We start from the raw sequence: 10,286 nt of genomic DNA on the forward strand, positions 1-10,286 counted from the left end.
CACAACGATAATGGAGTCAATGAAGTGGCGAGAATGCATTAATTTAACACTCTATAAAATAGAACTTTATCTATAAAGAATAAACTCTATAACATCGCTTCAGTTACGTGAGCGTAATATTAGGAAAGGATCAGGATTCGTAAGAGAATGCGTAGCATCCGAAAGGAAATGGAAGTCGTTGCACCAGGATAATGCCCGGCCGGATATAAAAATTTGACGAAGCGCGTCTCGAAGACGGCTTTCGGCCTAATAAGATAAAAGTATGTAGAAAATGCAACCCCTCCGCGTCAATTTTGATTATTCCCTCCGACCGGATGTTATCTTTGACACAAAGTGTCATTATCTTCAACCTTTACAAGTTCAAAGCATTCAACATTATTGAGAAATTCGGAGCGCGTCTGGATCGGCGCTAGATAAAATCTTAATTGAAAACAGATTTGAATAGATAATACAAATTTTTGAAGAAAAAGAAAGTAATAAATATTGCAAGAAGGAAATAAATATTGCAGAAAAATGAAAATTTCATCTCGCGGAATTAATTATATTAATTACGCGTACTGTTCTATAATTGTAATTTGTTTTTACATTTCTCTTTACAATATTTTTTAAATTTTTGATAACGCTATAATAATTTTAATTCGTATTTTTACTGAAAAATAGTATATAAAATATTACACTCTTTCCAATATTTTTCTTAAAAAAGTATATCTTTAACAAATGTGTATTTATTTTCAGAAAAAATATGTGATTGTGTAGCAGAGTTCTATGATAAATACATTATGTTCAAGAAAATTCAATTATTTAAAGATATAGTGTCACTATTATAACATAGAAAAAACTATCTAGCACCGGTCCAGACAGTGTATGCTCGCTGCTCCTATGAATTATTGCGTCGCAATGTTTCTAATAATGTTAGGATTTTTATCACAATCTTTTTCTAGGAGCTAAGTCACAAGCGCAACTATGAGCACGAGTTTTAGTTCCACGACGATATCGAAGTTAATATTGTGATCGATACGAGTAACTACATATTAATAAAAATAAGAGAGAGCTATGCCATGGACCAAACACCAACTTGTATCACCGTCTATTCCAACGAGAATATATAATACGTAAAATGCAATTTCAGAATGCAAAGTGCGTAATCCTGATGAAAATGTCGACGAGACTCGCATCCTTTTATAAGCGATCTCATCCGGTGTTGGGCAAACTTTGCAAATGATTTATGCAATATACGGATCTTTAACTATTTCGTCCGTATAAACGCCATATCTCAAAGATATTTTAAGACTATGATTACAGCAATATATTTATGCAAGAATTTACCATTTTATGTTAGTAATAACGCAATTTTTATTTTTATTATCATTAAATATAATAATAAAGACAACTACAATTATTATCAGTACATTCGTATATCGAAAAAATGCATATTTAAATGGAGTTTTTGGGAATTATATTTAAATTGAACAAAAGTGTAAAATCCACAAATAATGTGTGTGTTTAATTATTATTATAACATATGCTACGTATACGAAGTATTTTTGATGACTTTGTATAATAAAAACACGACAAATTATCATTTTAAGAAATATTCTTTTATATGTATAATTATCATCTTAAAAATATTATTCAGCAATTTAATTAATGTAGTTTTTGTTTAATAACAATTAATTTAAAATTAAATAACATTCAATATTTTGTTCAATAAAGGAAAGCGAGAAAATAAGAGGATAACAACACTTTTACATATACGTATAAAAAATGAACAAATGATATCTTTATTATGCAGATCGTCGCATATTTTTTTATCTTCATAGAGCGTTTCACTCAATCCTATAAACACAATTTAGCACTACCGGTCGGAAAATCCCAGGTCAATACGTATATACACATCCTATTTCACATGGAAAGAGATAGGGAAAGAAGAAAAAGATAGAAATGAACGAAAAGAAATAAAGTAATGTAAGGCATAGAGTAATCGATGAATTTCACTTTGTCATCGCACGAAAATGATTTTAAAATGACCTACTCAAACACACACATCATAAAAGCAATCGGCTGTAGTCAATTTTGTACGGATGTTATTTTCGGGACTAAATATAATAATATATCAAAGATGAGTGGTAGAGTCGGTAGTAGAAAATGTAATAATATACGATTTAACTGATTGTATGTCAAGAATTAGCAGAGTAATTATTGTTCTTATTAATCCTCTCACGTTTTAAACGTGCGAAGAAAAATCAAAGCATTTTTAATTAAGGAAAGGGTTCTTCAGATGAGAAGATTTACTATTTCAAATGTGAAATAATTTTATTTTTTAAAATAATTTATTATTATTATGTACTAATTGAAAGAGATTTAATATTTCAATATATTAAATAAAAATATTAGTCAAATTATTCAAATTATATTGTACATAATTTAATATATGTTCAACATTTTTATTTAAAATATTTTGTTCATGCATGGAATATATAGGTACAGGGTGATTTATTTTAACAGACAAATGTTTTGAAAATATAAAATTTTATCAAAAAACGTTCTAAATAAAAGTTGTATAGTATTGAGAGAGACGTCATCATTGTATGTTCCCCTTGATATCATACAACTTTTATTTGGAAATATTTGTCTGTTAAAATTAAAATGAATCATCCTCTGTATAACGCGTGGGAGGATTAAAGGCACCTTTTCTAGCGTAATTCAATGTACAATATTTCGCGTAAGTATGCATTGAGTGACTTGGGGCTTTTGTGTTCATATGTTAAATCGTTTTGTACAGCATATGTACTCTATTTCTTCGCGTTTGCGAGTAAACCCGCAGGAATCCATACGGACGCAGAGAATTTCTCGAGAAGTCCAAGTATGTTCTGCTGATTTTGTAATTGCAACGCATTCAACTCGGAAATATGGTTCCTGGACGCATTCCACTCAGTACCGTCGGAATTACTCGAAGTGTGCAACATATAATTCGAATATTCAATAATAATATTCCAGCTGTGTGTGGTAATTATTCCAAAATGGGATTTCTCGAGTATCCGCATGCTTGAATTGCGAATATTCGGGTCGATAATTATTCCATTACTCCAAGAGCATACTCTTACAATAACAATCAGTTATATCTAGCGTACAAATTTTGAAAACAATTAAATACAAATTAGAATTAAATTCAATTGCGAATATTAATAAAAAATATCGTTTATAATTAAATATCCGAGCGAGTTTTCTCAAATCGAAATTAAGTATTCTATAAGTACTTATAATTAACTTAATACTCGATAAATATTTTAACTATAAATACCAGAAAGTTTTTTTCTAATCGTACAAAGCTTGGAATAATTAATTATGCGGTTACCTTTCGAGCATTCGAGTATTCGACAGCAAATCTGATCCTAACACCAACATACGATAGTAGACCAAAGCTTTAATTAATTAGCGCTTGACTTTGCACTTGTCGTTTCGAATTTTTAATTGTGCGTTTTCCATTCAAAGATCAAAAAAGAAAAGAGTTTCATATCCATTATATATATAAGAACGGACGATTCTTTGATAAAGTATGAATGAGAGTCCTTATGAAAAAATGAATGTGATCAGACTTTGTTTTAATGTTTAAATGTGCTATATCGAGTTAGAACAAGAAACTGATACTTTATAAGTTGCAACAGTTTCATTTGAAAATCGGAACAATTTCTATAGGAATAGAGAATCGATCGATAAATCAAATACTCTTAATTGTTTCCTTTCTGCAGAACTTGATCCGGATTTATTTACAATACATTCAATGTTCTCCAAATCTTTAACAGCTTTTAAGAAATATTTATAATTTTAAATACACACAAGAGCAATATGTTGAATATTTGACGTAACAAATGTCTATATCTAAATATAGTGAGCAAATAGTACATATTATTTTGATATAATATGAACTAATTGCTTATTGCTGCCTAAAAAATTATATTTCTTTATTAATAAAATATAGCGTAATTGCGTTGAGACAACTTAAAACGCGTAACAAAATCGATTTAAAATGTTCTAAAACATTCCACTAATGATCACTAATAAAAGATATGACGTTTTTTTATTGAGAAAACTGAATCAAAGTCGATTGGAAAAAGCTTAGAGTGAGAAAAACGGCATCACTTTTTTATCGATGAGATTATCTGATGATAATTAAGCATGGTTTTGTTCGATTATCAGATAATCTGATCCCGTAAAACTGAAAAGCATCTGAATCAAATTTTTTTTTAAAGAAAAATTGTTACTATTATTCCATTAAATTTTAATTCTTTTTATAAACATAATATAATATTTTTTTGAAAACATTTTCAATTACATTTAAAATAATATTTTTTAAACAAAATTTCTTCAATAATTTTTAGATAATTAAAAAATACATGAAAAAATAATAATTAAAATATCAATAAATTGATATTGATATAAAAACCGTCAAAAATTATTTAAAAACCGGGAAAGATATTTAAAAAATTTAAATAAACTAAAATAATTTATATTTTATTAATTAGTTTTAAATATAGTTTATTTAATCCAATTCATTCTAATTTTTATTTTTCTATTAAATAAATTATTCGCAATGTAAAAAGAATATGAGACAGTTAAATAATATCGAGATAGTCAACTTTTTAAATTAAATAAATTCTTTTGTATAACAAATTTACATATTGTGTCCATGTATGTAAGAGATGCCGTTTTTCTGTGCAAATTTTTTGAATTTTCAGGTTTAACTCGAGTCGGTGTACCTATATTATAGAAAGAAAAAACAGGCACGTAAAAATTAGTCTCGAATTCACTCTTAGAACGTTATAGTCGGCAAAAATTAATATCTATATAAATTTCATTACAAAAGAAAACGATAAATACAATCAGACGTTCGCATTTGATTTCGAGCATTCGAGCACCGTACAAGCACTTATACATCGAAGTTGTTTCTTATCATTTGTAATACAGGATGAGCTGTTTAAACGAGAATATGGAGATCAAATATATTATGGATAAAATATATTATGGAAAAAATTAAGCTTTGAAAAAATCGCGGAAAGAAATACATTCAAAATGAATTGATAAAAAAATTAAGATTCTCCACGTTTTCGTAAAAATAACTTATCCTGCGTCCCTCGATGTAATCATGCGCGAAAATAGTTTACCTGAAATTCTACAAATTTCAACCCTTTCGCCACTTTCGTTTATTGGAAACATTCAAGAATGAATGATGGATAAATTTCCATACTCTGTAAAGGACTATGCCCAGTTTGGGTTGAACAGCATTGAGACCTAGCCAGGATTGTAGAGCATAAAAAAAGGATTAAAAAGTTTTATATGCACAACTTTGTAAAATTAGTCCCTTGAGTGCTACAGCTGTTCAAAGTTTGCTATTATGATCGTGTATTGTGTACCATGTAGGACTGGTTTTATTCGATTTCTCGAATCACCTAGTGGTTTGGAATATGTCCAATCTTGACGAAGAGAATTAAAACCTTGTTTGGACCCCAAATGAAATAGTTATAAGTGATATATATTAATCGATGAAGAGAGGAGAGAGACACTCAAAGTATGAAACAAAAGGTTTTGCCTAATTGAAATGTGGCCAATATATGGATCTTATCTTTCTCCTCATCGGAACTCTCTAAAAGTAAAAAAACATCATTAACTGTTCTTGCTGGCATATGAATGTCTTCGTCAAAGTGTTGCATATCCCAGATATCATATAACTATTAACTGGATTAATGAACCGTATACCAAATACATTTTAGATATTACTTCAATGTCTTTGGTACAATTAGTCACCACGGGGAGGATGCCTTGGACGCAGAGAAATTGAATAAGACTAATGATACACATGGTCATAATAGCAAACTTTGGATAGTTTTAGCACTTAGGAACTTCTCCTATAAAGTTGGGCTTATAGAATTTTTTATTCTCTTTTGATACCTTAAAATTTTAGGCGTATCTCAAAGTTATTCATCGGGGGCCGAAATTCTCCTATAAACTACATAGTCCTATACGCAGTTTGCACAAAATAACAATTTGCACAATTTACTTGTATTTAGAACATACATATGTTAAAACGAAAGATTTAAGACTATTTCTAAAAATCTCCTAAAAAGATGAAGATAAAACAATGCGGATTTTTCGCCAATTATCTATAAGACATAAATAATGCAATTTTTATCTATTATTTGTATAACTGTGCAAAGCACTTTAATTCACAAATTTCAAATCTCACCACATCTTCATTTTATATGCTGATAATTCGGACACGCATGTAATCATTTACTCGCTAAGGTTTAGCGAAAGGGTTGAGGCGCGATCACAAAACGGGAGATTTTTTAGTGGCTCGGAATGATATTTGATAAGCACGTGTAATAAGGCTGACGCGTATATGTACTTTTTACATCATATCCATTTAAACCTAAAGCAAATCGCTGGGTATCACACCTCAAGACAAAAAAAGAGAAGAGGAAAACGGGAAGAAGCACTATATTGAAAAGGAAAAAAAATATCAATATACATATTAATATATAATAGATATTATATTATTACTGAATATTATATTAATATATGATGCTATATATATATTAACTATTTCTATTATGTCCGTCTGCAAAGTCTATTAGAAGAGTCTATCCTGTCGACCTATTCTTATGACCCATATGGATCTCCTCGGATATCTATGTACATACATGTGTGCGTGCGCGCGTATCGACAAGCGACCCAATATTACGGCAATCTCCTTCAAAACATGTCCTCGGAGATTCGCGGCGGCGCAAATTTTGCGCGTACTTAACGATACACGTGTACGCGCATGTATGAGACTTGCCGGGCGACCAAAGCTAGTCCTCGACAGTCTCCCGTCCTCGTTTCAGACGATCAATGTGTAAGATCTTCATCGTTAAATGTTCGTGAGACGCTCGTGGCAATAAAAATAAAGACGCTACGTTCGCGATCGTTTGCGATTTCTCGCTTCAATCCTCTCCGGCGTTGTCGTGGGCACGTCGACGCTCGCGCACGAATTGTGAAAACATTGTGAATTAATCTTGGACAGATAATATAATGAACTTATTTCAAGAATAAATTTCTTCGGCAATTCTTATGTCTCAGAAATCTTATCACTTATTCACGGAAAATGCTGTTATTTTATTTACGCAAATAATCACTAAAGTTAGGATCAAATTATTTATTCGAAAATAAAATAACAACATCTTCATGTTATTAAAAATTAAAATTTTACAATGTTGTAAAATTCTTTTCAACTAAATTAGTCATATGGGAAAACTTACACGCTCATTGTCAATAAGAAAATCTATCTTGCAATTTTTTGCAAGATATTAGCAATTAAACAATAAATAATATAAGACTTTTCCAAATATAACAACTAAAATATTTGAACGACTATGCCAGAATTTAAAAAATGTTGATATTTAAGCCGCATATAATGATACAGAATTGAATTTCCAAAAAATGAAGTACATAACTTTTGAAAATATTTATTTGAAAATAATATATATATATATATAAGTACCTTTTATCTTTATATCACTTTTCTGCGCATTCGTTATTATTAAGAATAATGATTAAAATGATCACACACACACACACACACACACACACACACACACACACACACACACACACACACACACACACACACACACACACACACATATATATACACACACGTGAACTTGGCAGTAAGCCAAACTTGGTTCTGTGAGCCTTGTCTGTGTCCAGGATTAATAGAACAATTTTTCTCCTGTAAAGCGATTGTTATTGCTCGTGCGATATGTCAAAGTGTAACGATTGCACGACCGAATCGATATCTTATCAATCTGCGTGTGTCGAAGTGCGTTATCGCGCGTGAACGTCGACATTTCTCGACGCGGCCCGTATATGGCGTGATACGACTCCGTATGATTTATTTCGAGAGTGTTCGGTAGTGCATATTCCACCGGCTCTGCGATTCGACGGAAAACTGCGGACCGCGTGCCGTTTACGAACGACCGATTCGCATCGACATTTTATACGTGTGTGATTTACATAAGCCCGAGATGTTGAACTGATACGATGGCGCACATCGGTCGGCGCGGCACGATTATTTAATGGATTGTGTACGTATACGTTTGAACACGCAGTGGTTAAATTCACATATGAACTATGAGCAAATGTGTGTGTCTCAGCCCATGTTGTCAAAGCATCAATAAAAAACAAAGAGATTTTATAAACCGTGCGATGTTTCTCGTTGTCGTGAACCATTTCTCCTACTTCCTCTTTATTCGCGCGCATTTCCACCTTATCTTTGATTTACCACAGAATGCCGTGGTATAATAATTTATGTATAATGACAAAATTCTGCTGAATAATACAAATAATCTGTTGACAGCGTTGACACTCACCGGTGCAGCGCAACAGCGGAATTGTAGCACTACGTTGATCTCTCTAGGTGCGTTCAAGTATATCGTCATCATTTATTACGTAAACGTAAAAGGATAGAATGATATAAATAACGCAAATAGCACTTTCTCAAACCTTCTGAGCACCTTCTGTAATACATAAATAAATTCAAACTAAAGTAGTGCTTAAAAAAATTAATATTTTAAGAAATAATTATTCCATGCGTTGAATGTTTTTCAATCATCTTTTAAACAGTAGAGGAAAATCATGAATACTTATTAATCACATAAAGAGACACTTCTAAAGAGATACCCTCTTATTTCTCGGAAACTAATTATTACACTTTATTAACACTGATAAAAATATGATTTGTTTAAATAATTAAAAAAGTAAAAACTTATTCATATATTTGTGGCTTATTTCTACACACAGCAAAAAAATTTGTGTTAAATTTGACACATGTCCCAAACAATTCACTCAAATTTTTATGTTAATTTAACATAAGATAAATAAAAATTACTATGTATTATAAATATATTTCAAAGTCGCTATAATCACTAATCACTAACAATTGTAGAGTCTTTTAATACACTTCAAACTCTTCAATTACATATCGCTAAATTAAGGTTTAATGTAGCAAAAACGAGCTAGAGGCCCTCCACCATTTCCGCCGGTTCTATTTTCTTTGTAAGTATACTCACCCGTAAAAAAAACCCAGCTACTAATAAATTTAATAGTCCGTTTTTGCAGGTAAGTATGTTTTAATTTTATTTTTTATTTTTTTATATTTAATTATTTTATTGTATTTTGCTAATCATTGCATAATAATTAATGAAATACAATAAAATAATTAGCAATCATATTGCATAACTTTTTGAATGTTATCTTTTATTGTAATCCTTCATACGTTCAATAATACAATAATAATTGTTTACAATACAATGTATAATTATAAATGCTATTCAAAATATAAAAATTATATTATAGGAACATAATAAAATTTAGTAATGCGGTATTATACGAAAACGTCAGAATACAATAACACAAAGGACTATGCCCAGTTTTATAGAGGAATTTAGGCCCCGGATGAACAAACTTTGACATGCCTAAAATTTTAAGGAATTCAAAAGAGAATCAAAAATTCTATAAACCCAAGATTTTATAGAAAAGGTTTCCTGAGTGCTATCCAAAGTTTGCTATCATGTTCCACTAGTCTTATCCAATCATCATGCGAACAATTATGAAGAAGATGCCTGAGGTGCGTTATAAATTTCACAAAGGTGTCGACAGAGATTTTCGTGACATTAGGGAATATTTGGAACGTAAGGGATTTGTAGTAAAAATTCCAGATATTATTCCACCTGATGAAAGTCAACTAATCAATCGATACTCTTGGTAATAAATCGCGATTAGTCATTAAAGTTAGGTTTGTCGAAGTTATCAATGGGCATCTCGCATATTTTAATCGTTTATGGTATATCCAATTGATTCCCCACCTAATGACTGATTTTCGAAATGCCGCTGCTCTTCATAATATGTTTCATTCGGTCATCATATCAGACGCTAAACATTCAGAAGAGATTGCACAACTTATATTAGATCAATTGCACAAATCAAATCTGTTATTTCGATTAATCCAAGACCAAAATCTGAACCACAAAACTGTCGCATATGTCTCGTTGGATGATGAGTTAGAAGGGTTTCCAGTATTGAGAGTTTATATAGGATTAGTCTGGGATCATATCAGATTTAACAGGCCAGGTCATATTGTAGAAAGCATATACAATAATTACTATGACGATATTTTATACAGACGATATTTTATATAAGTTATGATGTTGAGGCAACAAATATTGCTAATTATATGGCATAATCATACA

This window comes from Trachymyrmex septentrionalis, unplaced genomic scaffold, assembly GCF_001594115.1.
Source record: "Trachymyrmex septentrionalis isolate Tsep2-gDNA-1 unplaced genomic scaffold, Tsep1.0 scaffold66, whole genome shotgun sequence".
NCBI classification, from domain to species: Eukaryota; Metazoa; Arthropoda; class Insecta; order Hymenoptera; family Formicidae; genus Trachymyrmex; species Trachymyrmex septentrionalis.